Source organism: Cyanistes caeruleus, chromosome 2, assembly GCF_971803275.1.
Source record: "Cyanistes caeruleus chromosome 2, bCyaCae1.hap1.1, whole genome shotgun sequence".
NCBI lineage: Eukaryota > Metazoa > Chordata > Aves > Passeriformes > Paridae > Cyanistes > Cyanistes caeruleus.
The window spans coordinates 17,251,021-17,266,218 of NC_141702.1; positions in this window are offsets into that span (position 1 = coordinate 17,251,021).

Here is a 15,198-nt window from a genome sequence, read left to right on the forward strand (position 1 = left end):
AGAGACATCACTTTTGTCCATGTCAATATAAAAGTAAAATTCTCTTTGTGTGTCTAAAGGAAGACTTTCAAAGGTGAAAATATCCGTTGTTTATCAAACTCCAAGTAAACATCTGCCCTTGAAATGCCCTGCTTTGTAACATTTTCCATGAACAAAAATAAAAAGGCCACATAAATCATTTTATTCTTTGTAGTTGCTGTGATATACTGAATGTGCCAAGGCACTTTTATCAGCGGGAAATATTTCCACTGGTCTTATAAAGAATAATTAAGTGACCATCAAGACCAAGGCAGAGACATCCTAAATAACCTTAATCCTCTGCATAGTTTTACTGGATGCCAGCACTTTGGTTTTAAGAGTGAGGACCACTGTCAGACTGAGAGAAGAGTTTGACAGCAAACTGATAGATCATCACAGTTGCACAGTCTGTTCTCTCCGTTGACAGAAGTATTTTAGTCTTCTGAGATGCTGCTATATAATGCAATTTCCTTACTACTGAATATACCAGCAATTCTACACTCATTTTCCAAATATCAATATTTCAGCGTTTTCCAAAGAGTTAGTGTTATATGCACTGCAAGCCACAAGTGTTCTATAATTTTATGAGCTACATGAGGAATGTTAGTCCCTACATGTCCATACACAATTTACTAATCTTTTGCATGTTTTTAAGTTTTGATATAGAAAGCATTTTGTCTCTGAGTAAACAAGTCATGGAATTAGGATAATGCTTACCATTTCAGATGCTATTATAATCAGTTTTCCAAAGAAGAATAAAAGTCCCAAAAGGTGCTACTGGCTTCAGGACTATATTTTTGTGCTGCTTGGATGTTGCTTTGTAGGGTAAAATTTGCAGTTAATAACAAACCAGTGTTTCTTCTCAGCCTTTAGTGATTCTTCAAAAGCATCTAGGAAAAAGCCTGGGGAGCACATTTGGCATTTTTGAGGCTGTGTATAAAATAAAAAAAATGTTGTGGTGATAGTTCTTTTTTGTCTTTGTTTAATGAGCACCTTGTGACTCATTGAATACATTCACTAATCCCAGCAAATGCCTAAGCAGCTCAATCAACTCCATAGTCTCTTGCTTTGCAATTATCCTTCCATGACTTGTTTCAGCTCAGAAGGGGAGACACATAGGAAAAGATTCCCATCTGTCATTCATCTGTCTATATAAGGAATGGATGACAGCAAGGAAGTATTAAATATATTAAACAGTGCAATCTTTAGAAGTGACAACAGAGTCACCTTGACAGCACAATTCTGAAACTGTCCTTTTGCATTAAGGGACCATCTACAGAAAAAATTCCTTTTTGAATACCCTGCATTGGTTTTCCTGTTGTCCACAACAAATGCTGCTACTTAGTGTTTACACATGTGTGTCTTTTACTTCTGCCTTCATCCTATTTAACTGGGAGACATTTTCAGGCCAATAGTTGGCAGCCAGTTCCTCATTCAGGCTGTGGTGCTTTCTGATGTTATCAACTAGAACTGAATTGCTTTTGCTTTCATTGAAAGTCTTGTGTCTTTATCCGTTATATATTGGCATTGGGATCCATTCCTGTAAGAATTATGAAATTTAGTGTTAGCTTTAGGAGTGTTTAAGACCTCACCTAACTGTAAGCTCACTAGTTCTAAGCACTGAAGTGCTCATCAGGAGCTGTAGTGATAAGACAAGGAGTAATAGGTGCAAACTGAAAGAAGAGAAATTTATGTTAGATATATGGAAGAAATTCTTTACTCTGAGGGTTGTGAGATCCTTAAACTGGTTACCCAGGGAGGTTGTGGATGGTCCAACTCTGGCAGCATTCAAAATCATGTTGGATAAAGCCTTGAGCAACCTGGTCTGGTGGGAGGCATCCATGCCCATGGCAGAGCAGTTTGGGTTTAGGTGGTTAAGGCCACTTCCAACCCTGAACATTCTGTAAGGCAATGATCTTTTAAGGAGACCCAAGATTCTATATATATATAATATTATATGTTTGTATAATGTGTACCTTATTCAGTATGCGTAATTAAATCAATAACACATATGATTAATTCCCTGTTGAATTGAACAGAAGCAAATTCGATGAGAAGCATATATCTCTGAGACTGAAATGAGTTGTTCTTTTGTTTATTATCTGTTATTGATAAAATACAGTTTTTCCATACTAGCATAAGGATTTTCTGTAGATGGTGAAGAATATCAAAATTATGGATAATAATTAGAACTGCCATTTTACTGCTCAAGCTGGCAGGAGAAATTTGAAGTGCAGATATCACTGAGGAATTTAGCAGCAAGGAATAAATATTTTACGGCCAAAAAATATTTCAGTCTATCTTGTGCAGAAAATCATGCTAGGAAAAGCCAATGTCCATAAAGGAGACAGAGGAGTCCTGCAATTTTATTCGAATAAAGAGAGCAGGAGTCCATACCCCCCATGGGGTTTCCCCCTCAAGGTTCTGGAAGATGCAGCCTCTTTTTATGCTAAACTCCTGGCTGAATGTTGCCCTCTTCCTTTCCCCATTGCCTGAGGTACAAGGAAGGTACAGATCTCTGAACGACTTCGGACACATTCCTCCCTTAAACCTGCCATTTACCTCCAGAGTTCAGAAGTTCAGACTTTGTGGGTTCTGCAATAAACTTTGTGCATACCCGTTTGTCTATTACCCTAGAGTTCAGGAGTCACACCCTGGGTTCTGTAACAAACTTGTGCAGCCTGAGGTCGGTAGAGACATTAAGACCCATTTCAAAAACATTAACACCCATTTCTACTAAAGACCTCCCATCAAGTTGTTTGTAAAGACATTAGTACCCATCTTTCTTATCAGTCTTGATAAGAAAAAACATACCAAATCTTGGAACGTTATCTTTACACATTCAAAATCATGGTTGCAGTTGATGACACTGCTAGAAAAATGAGCTGAAATTTCATTAATGTTATTTTATTTAGTGAGATCTGTTTTTCTGGAATCTAATTCAAAGAGAAGTGGACTTTTGAAATATGTCCTTCTTTCCCACCCTTATGACTATAATTAATGTAGATTGAATTAGAGCTCTAGTCTTACCAAAACACTTTCAGCAGCTCCTGAATGGAGCTGAATGATACTACACAATTATTACATCTTGGCAAGAATATTAAAAATAAATCTGTTCTTTTTGTCAAGTGAGACCTTGATATAAAACAATGAAAATGTGGTGATTGACTGACCAGAACAGCAATGTACTTACTACCTCTTAGCAATATATTTGGGACAGAAAAATATTTCACACACAAAGGGATTTTTAACTACTTTCAAATCAAATAAGGTAACAGTTGCAGTGCCCAAATTTTTGATATGTCAGCACAGATACAGCAAACATAGAAAATGCAGTGTTAATAATTTTTTTATGGTGGTCAAAATAATATTTAGAAGAGACAGAAGCAAAGGTTCTATAAGAAAACTCCGAAGACCTTTACAACTTCACTTGAAGCCAGAACAACATCATTGTGATCACAAGTATTGACAGAGGGTACAGCACAAGATTCAAGGTAAATGTTTGTCTTGATTTAATGTAAAATAACCAACATTAGGCATATTTGAATAGCAAGAGGAAAATTAACTCCTTTTGTTGTTTTGAACGTTGCTGTTGGGTCACTCTCCAACATTGTGTACTGTTATTTTCTTATTTGATCTAGATTCGGCTTCTATTAAAGACAACACAACCCAATGAAAACTGGATCAGGCCAGGGTGTTATTGGGACCAAATTTTCTCCTTCATTTGCAGCTTCCATCATGTGCATACTGAATGTTTCCTCGTCACTTTGCAATTGGAGGGCACCCATCTGTTAATTTGCTTCCCAGATGCTGTTTCAGGATGTTTGTGCTGTTTCATGCAGCCTGTCATTTCAGAGATGCTCCGACTTCATTTTGGCCTCTAAGGAGCTGGAGGAGAGTCTGGAAGCTGTGGAGGTTCAGAAACAGAAGCGAGCCTGAGGGCAGGGAGCGTGGTTTCTGGGCAAGCTGGAGGCAGTCAAAGGATGTGGTTTTGTGGATGGAAAATAAGCTGGATGGAGCTCAGGAGATGGTCTGTCATAAAGAGGTCTGACAAGATTCAGGGTCATGGCTAGTGATAGAGCTCTAGTTTTGATGCTGTTGCTGTTGCAAACTTAGGCATGCATGTGATGGTGTTGTACCAAAGGAGTTGATTAATTTAAAGAAAAAAAAGAAAGTACCAAATGGATCCTTTTAGGAAATAATAAGGAAAATAAATTTGTCCAAAGTACTTCTGAAAAAAAAAAATCAGGCTTTTTGCAATCTCAGAAAGTCAAATGAAATCACTGTTTGAATTTTTATTGCAACTGAAGCATCAAGTGCAAGGAATCTTATGCAAAAACTGCAACAGAACCTAAAAAATTCACAGATGTCTAAAAAATGCTGTATCAAAAGCAAGCTAACTCTCTCAACAACAGGATAATTTCGCTACGCCTTGGCTTAAGCAATAAACACAGACTACTTTTTATATACTGGAGCTGCCTGGCTGCATTAAAATTCTGATTTCAACAATAGTTTAAACACCAGAGCAAAATATTTTCATTAGAAAAGACATAAAACTTGGAAAAGAAATGAAAACAGTAAAAAATGATCAGGATTTGTAGTGTCCACTTTTGGCCACCTGCATTAATTGCATGTGTGTGTATTAAAATCAATTAAATGAAGGCATGCCCTCCTTCCAACACAAAAAATAATTAGGTAATATATTAAAAGTAGATAACCTTGTTTGCCTCCCACTCAACCTTTCTTCATCATTCTTAATAGCAAACATCTAGCTATTGATTGGTTCATTTTAAATCTACCAAGGTAAATGCCGTACTACTTTGAACTGATGAAAGCATTGAACAAAGACAATCATAGTAATTGTGGCATGTTGAGGAATGTAGATCACCAGAGCTGAATACAAAAAATGCTCAATGCAACATTTTCTTTCATGTAAAATATTACAAAAGAAAGAAAACAGAGGTATAGGACAATCAGTGAAATTTAGTTTAACTCAAGGCAGATCACTCTCATCTCTTTCATTCTGCCTTTGTAGTAAAGACTGCAATTTCATTCTAAATCAATACATTTTCTCAGGCAACATGATTCTATTATAAATCATCATTTGTACGATGTGTTTCTGCTAATAAATCTGCAGCCAGAGGGATAAAAAGGAAACTGGTTAACAATAAAGTGTGCCGTTAAAGTAGGACAGAAACAATTTAAAACACGAGGTTATCATTGAAGCCTGTATCAACAATACGCTCTCAGTGTCAACTGTTGTGGGATTAAACATACTTTCTCTTGTAAATATCTGTCTATAAAGTTAAAACTGATGCTCAAGACAATGAAAATGCTGAACCCAAACTATTCATGAAATGATGAGGTTTAATGCATATAATTTAGCTACAAACATGACCAACTGCATTTTGAGCAGATTTTTCAACAACTTCATGTAGCAAGGCAAAATTTGACACAAATACATATTTTGTGGCTTGGATGTAAACCTAAGGAACTGATTACCCAATAGACTAAAAATTTCCTTTAAAACCTCAAGTGCATGCTCAATATGATCTGTTCAAAAGCTAAAAGCATGAAGTTGAGTAAAAAAAAAGAAAAAAAAATAAGCTGATGCTAGTACAAACTATTGAAAGTCCATGGATTCTGGAAGTTTGGGGATTACACATTTCTGTTTGGAACAGAAGAAGTGCTTTCTAGTATGTTTCCATCCTGACAATTTTCTCTGTGTGTCATCATTGTGCCCCCTCCCTCACAAATTAGGAACCTAAAATAAAATTACTGAATTCTAATTTAAGAAAAGGGTTTCAAAAACAAAACTGAAAACTGACTTTTAGTGACGTTTGGACTCCAGTTTGCAGGCAAGAACAGAAATAAATATTTGCCATTGACAGGAAGACTCAGAAACCCCTCAAATTGGAAGAGATTGATACAAGTCCTCAGACTACTCTAACTTCTCTTCTTGCCTTTGAAAACCATTATTGTGGGCAAACAGCTTTGTTCTATGCCTCCTCTCCAAAATAAATTCTCTTTTCAACATTTCCCTTCCTGATTATTATTATTACCCTCAGACTCTGTGCTCTCAGAACTGTGAGCAAAATTATGCAATAATCATGTCCACCACATCAGAAAGTGTAACTTCTGAATAAATAGGCCCATTTTCTATCCATTTCAGCATCTTTCAACCTTAAATTAGTAGAGACATTTCTTGCTTATGAATCTGAGTAAACTTGGGAGGTTGTGTTTTTTTTAAACCTGAAAAAAAGGTCTATTGTCTTGGTCTTTTGATCCATCAGTAATACAACAGTGCAGATTATAAAGTGGGTGTTTAAGAAAAGACCAGATTCTGCTAAATTTATCCACATAAGGGAATGGTATTGTGCAAGTAAACAGAATGTATTCAGTTTTCTTCATTAAGACTTCTTCTATGTTAGTCAATGAACTGAGGTCCTAGATTAATTTATTAGTGTTAACATATCTATTCACATTTCTATTTTTGTTCAGACACTAGGAAAGCTCTGATACTTTTGTGTCTAATGTCACCATGTCTGCCTGAAAAATCTCTGTCAAGGAAGTTCTGTGCAGCCCCTACAAACAACTCCTATTTCTTTATTCAGGAACTGAACAACAGAAGTCCAGTCCAGGGCCAAATATTGCCCTTGCTTGATAAATTTGTTAATCACCTCTCACATCTAGCTGATTCAATGTCAATCAAAGGCAATGCTACTGCTCACATACTTGCAGCTGAATTGTAGCTCTAAGCGTATGCATTAAGTGCTTTTTTGGCTAGATGCCAGAGTTGCTTGGGTCCTTGCCATGTCAGGCCCCTTGTGAATACATTTTTCTCACGTGAATAGTGTTTTCAGGATCAGACTTGCATCTTTCAGCACATTGGCAGCTATACAACTCTGCACAGGTGAGTAGGAACTCTCCTGTGAAGAGAGCATTTGACTTCTTGCTGTGTGCAGCATTTGAGACTGGACCTACAGATATTTCAGGATTCAAAGGTCAGTGAGACTGGAGAATCTATCCTCAAGTGAATACAACCCTCTGTGTTACCACTAAATAACTCACAGACACAAAAGACAACGTGTTTGAGCACTTAGAGGAAGAAGCAAAGCATAGAGATATAAAAATGAAGAAAAAGTGTGTAAAAAGTGCTTAAATTACTAATTTAAAATTATCTAGATAAGGTAATTTTTTAGGCTAATATCTGATTAAATCTTTTTCTTAGACTATCTTACTGTGCCCGTTTTGGCAGTAAATTAAAATTTTATCAATTATCCATAACCTTACAGGTATTACCTTGTATTTTCTCAGTCAGTTTTGAGGGTCTGACATCCTTGTGCGAGCTTCTGAGCAATCCAGCCCAGACCACTTCTGCACTGTATGTGCAGTGGGACTGCACTGGACTCCTTGTGCATATGGTGTACAGTCACCAGCAAGCCTGATACACCACAGAGCTGATCATGGGCTCCTCAGAGATACCCAGGACACAGCAGATTGACTCAGTGCCATGCTCAAACACGTAGCCATGTCAGGTATACCCAGCCACTAGTTCTAGATATTTTGGGAATTGCATCCATGGGCAATGCTGTGTAATTAAGTATAAATAATGGGACAATTAAATCAAAGATTTCAGATCTGGAACCTTAGGAACAGGGTCTTTGAGCCTCTAGCAAAATATTCTTTCATGTTCATATTCTCCTAATGCAATCTGCAAACTTAAGGCTGTTTTATATGGACAAAGGTAAGGAGATTGCCTTTGGTGCTGTAGTGGGTGGTACAAGCTGCTCATTCTGTTGGTGAAGAAGAGCTCAACTTAGGCTCTACCTGAGGCATGAATATCATGCTCTCTTGGAGGGAAGGCCCATGTGACATGAAAAATGCTGAAGAAATGCCTTTGGGGTTTGAATGATTACTGAAGAAAAAGAATATTACCATCTCACCAAATATCCTCCTTTTAGTATGCTCAACTCCTAGTCTAAATGAAATATTCTGTAAAATATTTAAACTGCTTTCTTTCAGTTGAGGGAGTGATGCTTGACTAATAATGCATTAATTAAGATACAGGAATGGCATGGTAATAACTGAAGGAAATAGCATTTATTTTTAGAAAAGGTCAGTATAACTAAGACACTGGCATATCTCACAGTTTAGGAAGATAAATTTATGCAAATATTGCCTGTAATCTTTTTATAAACCATGAAGCACAAATCTAGTTATTCTGCTTACAAATTTGTAAACATTTTCTTCAAGCCAAGCCTCCTCAGTGTATTTTGGACTGATAGGATTCCCTGCTTGTTCTACTTGCTCATGAAAATTAACAGTGCTAGTACATAATGCTTATTCTTTACAATAGAACAGTATCAAGGAAGCAAAAGCATTGGAAGGCTCTGAAGCTAGAAACATAACATCTTACAATAGTTTTTTTATTTATTAGCCAAAGTTTAGTTTTAACTGCAGTGATGTAAGAAATGTCATATGTATATATATACATACACAGGATCAAAAAGAGGACTGAATATAGCACATTTCTTTTTCAGAACAGCAAATTATTCACTAGCTTCAATGCATTTTTGCAAACATACAAAAGATACATATGTATTATAAGTGCATCTGTGTGTTCATAGAGGGCAGTGTATAGAAGTTATTGTTTCAGACACCATCCAGATATGCAGTGGAGACATTTCCATCTCCCAGAGGTAAATGCAACTCTCATGTGAATGAGAGGAAGTCAGGACTGCCTGGCAAATGGTCTATCACAGGCCATCTAGTAAATGTGCCAATCTGTAGCACTCCCAAGCCTCCCTCTTCACTCTGTCTGTATCTCTGCTGTCTGCTCTAATGGGTGGTTAACAGACTGTGAATCCTGGGAGAAAAAACTTACTGTAAAAATAAAATAAAAGGGTTAAGATACAGTTCTATCATGTGTTAGCTATCAGCAGCTTATTCAGGAGTCTGAGCTCTGATTCCACGTCCTCTGTGGCAGGAAACTGGTGTTCCTTCACAGCTGGAGCTTAAACCTTTGGCAGAGCAGCAGAAAATTGAGTGGACATGAAATACTCAGGCCCTCTTTCTGGTCATCTTTCACCAGGACACAAATCTGTTGGGAAGATAATGTGACAAAGTCTACGTTGCTTCTCTTCCTGGTCTGCAGAGAATATTGACATATCGTTCTGTGCAACCCTACTGAAGCTGTGATCTGAAATTTATATTTGTGTGTATATATATAAATCTTTGTGATTATTTCATCTGATTTCTGAAAATAGTGGTCACACACAATATTCATCAAGATGGGGATAGGGAGGGGCTTTAACTGTAAAAAGAAAACTTAAATTTGAAACCCCTAAAAATTGTTTCAGCATTTAAAGCAACTCCATTTTACCCTGCTCATCCCTAGAATCCAAGATGCTTTCCAGGAATTCTCTGCTTTACTAGCAATGACATCCCACCTACCTTTAATCAACTTCCAAGGTCAAAACTGAAGTAGAACAAAGCTTCAACAAGCATTAATTAAACATTATGAATTTATTTAAATTTGATACAGATCTGCTAAATGAAATAGAAAAAAATCTCATTTCTTTTTTAGCAGTAGGAGAAAAACTAAGACAATATGGGATTTAACAGTGTTCATTTGAGAGAATGAAATATACGCTCATTTCTCTGAGCTTTTATGCATTTTTCATTGCTCTGCTGGACTTTAATAGGGATTTTTTTTTTCCTTTCCTCTTGTACTGGACAATGATATGCAGGATATAACCTCATTCACTAAGTCAGTGATTCATTATGATTAAGATTTATCTTACAATTACATTAGATAAGATCATGAATTTTAGCTTCTTGTATATTCTCTTCATTTTGAATGTCTCTTTGCTTCTTAGCTCTGCTATGCAGGAGGATTCCACAAAGACTGGTCTCCAGTTTCATGCAGATTAACCACAGTGAAGGAGCCTCCCTGACAGGCACTGGCCCTCTACCCTACACAGAAAGTTATTTTCTCTTTCTGTTATAACACACCCATAGAGAGGGGTCTAAGCCACAACCATGAATCCAAACACTCCCTAGTTTGGGGTGATCTTGGATCCAAACCAAGATTTGCAGCTGGGACCCATCTGTAGTTATAACACAATATCAAAAAAGTCTGCAGTGGTGTAAATTGGCACAGATTCATGGACTTCAAAGAAAGCGTGCCAGCTTGCAGGAGCAGAGTATGGATAATCCCACCTCTGTGAAGAAACCAATAAAAGGGTCTGGGGAAATCAAAGTAGATAGAATAATTATGAAAAATACAGATTAAACTGAAAAAACAAAATGCCTTGAAAGCTAAAAATGTAGTGTTATGCAAAGGTACATACATGTTTGAGATATATTACAAGGATACTTGGCCTTGTCTGCCATTATTTGTGTTGCATTTTATATCCTCAAAAAGCAAAGAACCAATAATTTCCAATACTGAATTTCTCACAAAATTATTTCTTTAACCATTAGGTTTCTTTGAGTAAGAAAAATTTAGTTCAAAGCTTTAAGAATCCATTAATAGTATTCCCTCTCCAGATATTAATTTGGTCACTGGTGCATTCTCAGAGTGCATGTCACTCACTGTGACCCACTCTTGTCACAGAGCACCACAACACTCATTCTCACAGCAATTCTCATTCTTCAACCAGTTTTGAAAATATTAACTAATTAGTTAATTAACTATTAACTAAATTCCTTTAAAAAAATTTTATAGGGAAAATGAATTGTCATATCCACATTTTTGTAGTCACCAAACCTGAACAAGGTGAAATAACTCGCATGAAACAAAAATATTCCCAGCACATATAGAACTCAGATGTTTTGTCTTACCTCTTCTGACATCATTGAATTATTTTTTTCTTATTGAAGATGGAAATGTTTAATTATTTGCTCTTAACATCCTGCATTTAGATTTGGAACATTAGAAAATATTTACCAAGATTTTATGATTCTTTTATAATAGAACTCAGTCTAAAGGACACTGTGTATAATTTTCACTCATGATATTTTGACATGTTGTTTATCATGTGTTGTTTGAAAAGAATAGGCATGCCATGACTGTCTCACTCATCTCTTAGGACATGCTTGGATAAAAGTACTTTATTTCTGCAGGAGTCCCATAGGGAAATTCATTCATATAAATTAAGTTACTTTATTATAAACAAGCAACTGTAGTTTTAACAGTCTTCTTAAAGTCCTGTAAAACATTTTAATTTTATCTTAAATATCCTTTTCTTATTTTGTAAATTTTAATTTCAATAAAAAATAAGGGAAAAAAAAGAGAAAAAAAACACTTCCCCCCCAAAAAACAGACATACAAACAAACAACAACAACAAGGAAAAATAAAAGCCCTTTGGAGTCCCCTTAAATAAGCAAGCAAGGGGCATAGAGTGGAAATATAAGTAGCTATATTAAGTCTGACAGACTCTTTTTCTCAAGTGTTTTTTTTAGAGCTTTGTTGAATATGAGCTCCCTTATTTCCTCAGTTAAATGCTGCCAGCTTGGTTCTTCCCATGACTTTTGTCTTGTAAATTCCACCCAGCTGCCATCCTCCTGCCTGGACCACTGCATGGGCTCTGCTGCACAGCAAAGTTCACATGCAGCAGAGATGTCTGGAAAAAGACTCGTGCCTGCTGCTCCACAGCATCAGCACTGCTTGCATCCCAAATCACAGCTTCCACACACTCATTTCCTTCAGGACAATATCAGCCACCACATGAATGCAGCAGCATTTTGGAAATAAAACCGTGTAAACAGCAAAGTGATCTGTGCCCAGGTGCCTGCACATTCATGGCTGAGAGGAGGAGCTGTCTAGACAATTATTTAAAGTTAGACTTGGATTAAAGGTTTCACCCAATCACTGCACAGTAATATTTAGAAGGCAATTGCTGCTAGGAGATCAGAGTTGTGTGCTGGTGAGCATCAGTGAAAGCAGGCAAAATAAGCATTTTGTACAAGACAGTTATAACCTTTCCCTTCTCATAGAACTGCCAGTTGAACCAATTGGGCAGAGACAATGAAAATGCAAAGGTGGCTCCACAGACCTATAACAATATACACCATAGCCTATGTCATCTCCTCTGCCTTTATAAAGACTTAATCTGAGCCTTTAAAGCCTTAATAAAGAACTGGTTTGGCCAAAGAGTAAGATAGCATACTTATGCTTCTTGAAGTATCAGTTTGCTGTGAATAAAATAAATTTTAAAAAAACATCAATGATGCATTCATATTCTATATATGATTTTTTTTAAAAAAAATTAAAAATCTTCTGTTGAACTACTGATCTGTGTCCTTGAAATACGGAGATCACTTCATCTGTTCAATCCTCTTAAGTATATCCATCTGGCAGCAAAGATAACCTCTGTGCACCTGCTCAAATCTTTGCTTTTTAGGTTGCTCTTTGCATCCTACTTTCCTGGGTAGTTGTCTGAGCAGTGTGCAATGCATGCATGGGCATGAAAAAGGGCTCCAGGCAGCAGTCCTGTGACACAAGTCTACCCTCAACAAGTAAGAAAAATAAGCATTTCTTCATTTGTGGCTTAAAAGCAGCTGCACAAGGCACAGCCCATGGAGGCCAGGCTGGGTAGAGAAATTTTTCTTCCCTTGTTGTACACCATCTAGCAAGGGCTGGATATGCACACACACACATACTTATGGAGAAAAAAAGACTAGAGAGTTTAATAACCCATCACTGGAACAATTGTAGGTGTTAAATTTTAGGTTCTAAAAATTCTGTTTAGAAATACAGGATTTTTAGATTTCCAAAGAGATTTAGATATTTACTTTTTTCTTTATCTGCCATTAGAAGTGCAGACCATTAGAAATTCTCATATAATCCTGCTTACAAATATGTGAGCAAAGTGCAGACACCAGACTAGAGTCTATTCTAGAAGCAAAACTCTCATTATGTTCTATTGAGGCTGTTCCAATGGGAGCATCCCCAGGTCTGATGGCTGTGTAGCTGAATTTATTTTAAGGATTCTTTGTAGATGGGACTTGGTGCAGTGATAAGCTTGTAAGAAGCTGTTAAGTGAAGTGGATGGTTTTTAAGAGCATACCCCTGCAGAAAATATCACTGCCCAATTGAAGGAAATGGGCAATTCTGGAAGACTACCGGATTCACTGAGGGCACAGTCACAAAGCAATTCCAATCTTCTTGGTAAATTATCTAGTTAAAGCAGAACTGGTGCCATATGAATGTTGTAGTAAGGAAGTGTAAAAAGTGATGCAACTACAGGACTTGTTAGCCACCCAGCTGATAGGCAGGGTTTCAGAAAACACGCATTGAGAAAGAAAGGAAAAAATTAAATTCTCTATGGATATATAGAGATATGTGGTAGACAATTGCTAGGTAAATAGCTGTATATATCTGAAATATCTGTTAATTTTGTGTATGTATTCTGCCTTTGAAAACAGCTTTTTTCTTAGAAAGCCGTGTGTCACAGCTACTTCTTGATCTCAGTTAAGCATGTGACACTGTAATCGTGTGTGATACTATGAGACATTTTTAGTTAAACTGGAGAAAATAGGGATCACAACAGGACAACGGCATAAAAGAGGACTAGCCAGCTTTTAGTGCTGACATAAGAACTAAGCATTGGGTGTAAAGAATTCTACATCAGGGAGGTTCCTACTCCTCTTCCTAGGCGTGGATTCTTGGTGCTGATTTAGTGTGCATTTTTCAATGCACTTGGTAAAAAATAGTTGGTGCGGTGCTGATATGTCCTAGTGATACAGGGGTGGGAGGGAATATGACTCTGAAGGATGGCAGGGATGGAACACACAGGAAGAACTGTGTGACGTTGCAGGCTGCAGTAATTGAAATTCAATACTGCAAAATGCAAGGTCATGCACTTACGGACTAATAACAAAAGCCTCTGCTACAGGCTAAGAGCTCATTTGTTAGAAATGACTGAGGAAGAGAGAAACCTGGGCATATTAACAAGTCACAGGATAACTATTAACTATCAAAGTAATGTACTAGTAAAAAAACAATGTTGACAGGAGCAGTATTTCTAGTGTGGATAAGGAAGCATGTTCATGCAGTAGGAAACTGGCTCCAGCTCAAAGACAGTGCCAATATTAAAAAAAAAAACAAAAAAACAAAACAGCAGCACACATAACTTTAAGTTAAAATTCAAATATACTTGAAGTCAGTAAAGCAGTCAAACAATTTCTGTCAGTAGCAGGATCTGCTGAGATGGAAATTGACCAAATAATGAAAAACTTATGTAATATGTATATGTAAGGTCATTTGTAATATGAGGAACTAGACCTGATAGCACAGCAAGCCTATTCCAGCTTTCAGCTCAGAAGGATTTCTTTTTCTGCCCTCATGAGACCTGCAGTAGCTGCTTCCCTTCCTGTGCTCCCCAGAAGGGCTGACTGAGGAGCAGTGTTGGTGTAACATGATGCAGACCTCCATGGCTCCGTGCCCAGCGCTCTCCCAGGACAAACCCACGAGCTCTCCCTGGTAGCTGCAGCCAGGAGGCTCAGTGCCACAGAGGCACAGACTCCCAGTGTGACAGGGAGGGAAGGCTCCTAATGCAGGAGGAATCCTCTGCACGTGGGATGCAGATGGAGAGACTTCCTCCACAGCTGGAAAAAAAATATTCTCCTTTGCAAAGTGCTTGCAAAAGTGTGAATCAGACATCTCTGCTGGCTTCTTTACATATATAAGTAGTTTCCAAGTAATTTATAGTATCAAAACAATTATAATTGTATATTAATAAAATTTTGGTCCCTGATCAAATTATTTGCAGAGCACCACTTCAGTGCTGCTTTCAGTTTCCATTCCTTCTTCATATTTACCTCTATATATTTTTTTTTTTTCCTTTTACCACAAGCAGCTAATTTGAAAAGTTGTTAGTATATAGGATTGGATATGTTGCTGAAGGTATTTATTTTTTTGCAAAGTAATAAGTATTCATTGGGTATGAGTATGCAGATCTAATACACTTGAATAAGTAATGAGTTTTCATGAGATTAAATGTATAAGGAAGTACTGTTCAGAGTAGGAGACTTAAAGTCATGATGTGAAGACTGACAAACACCAGAAAAATCAAAGCGATTCCTTTGGTACAGGGGAGTGTTAGATGCTAGACATTGTGAAACATGAATGTACTACTGAAAGGAGTTCAGTGTGAGGTTTGGTTTATATG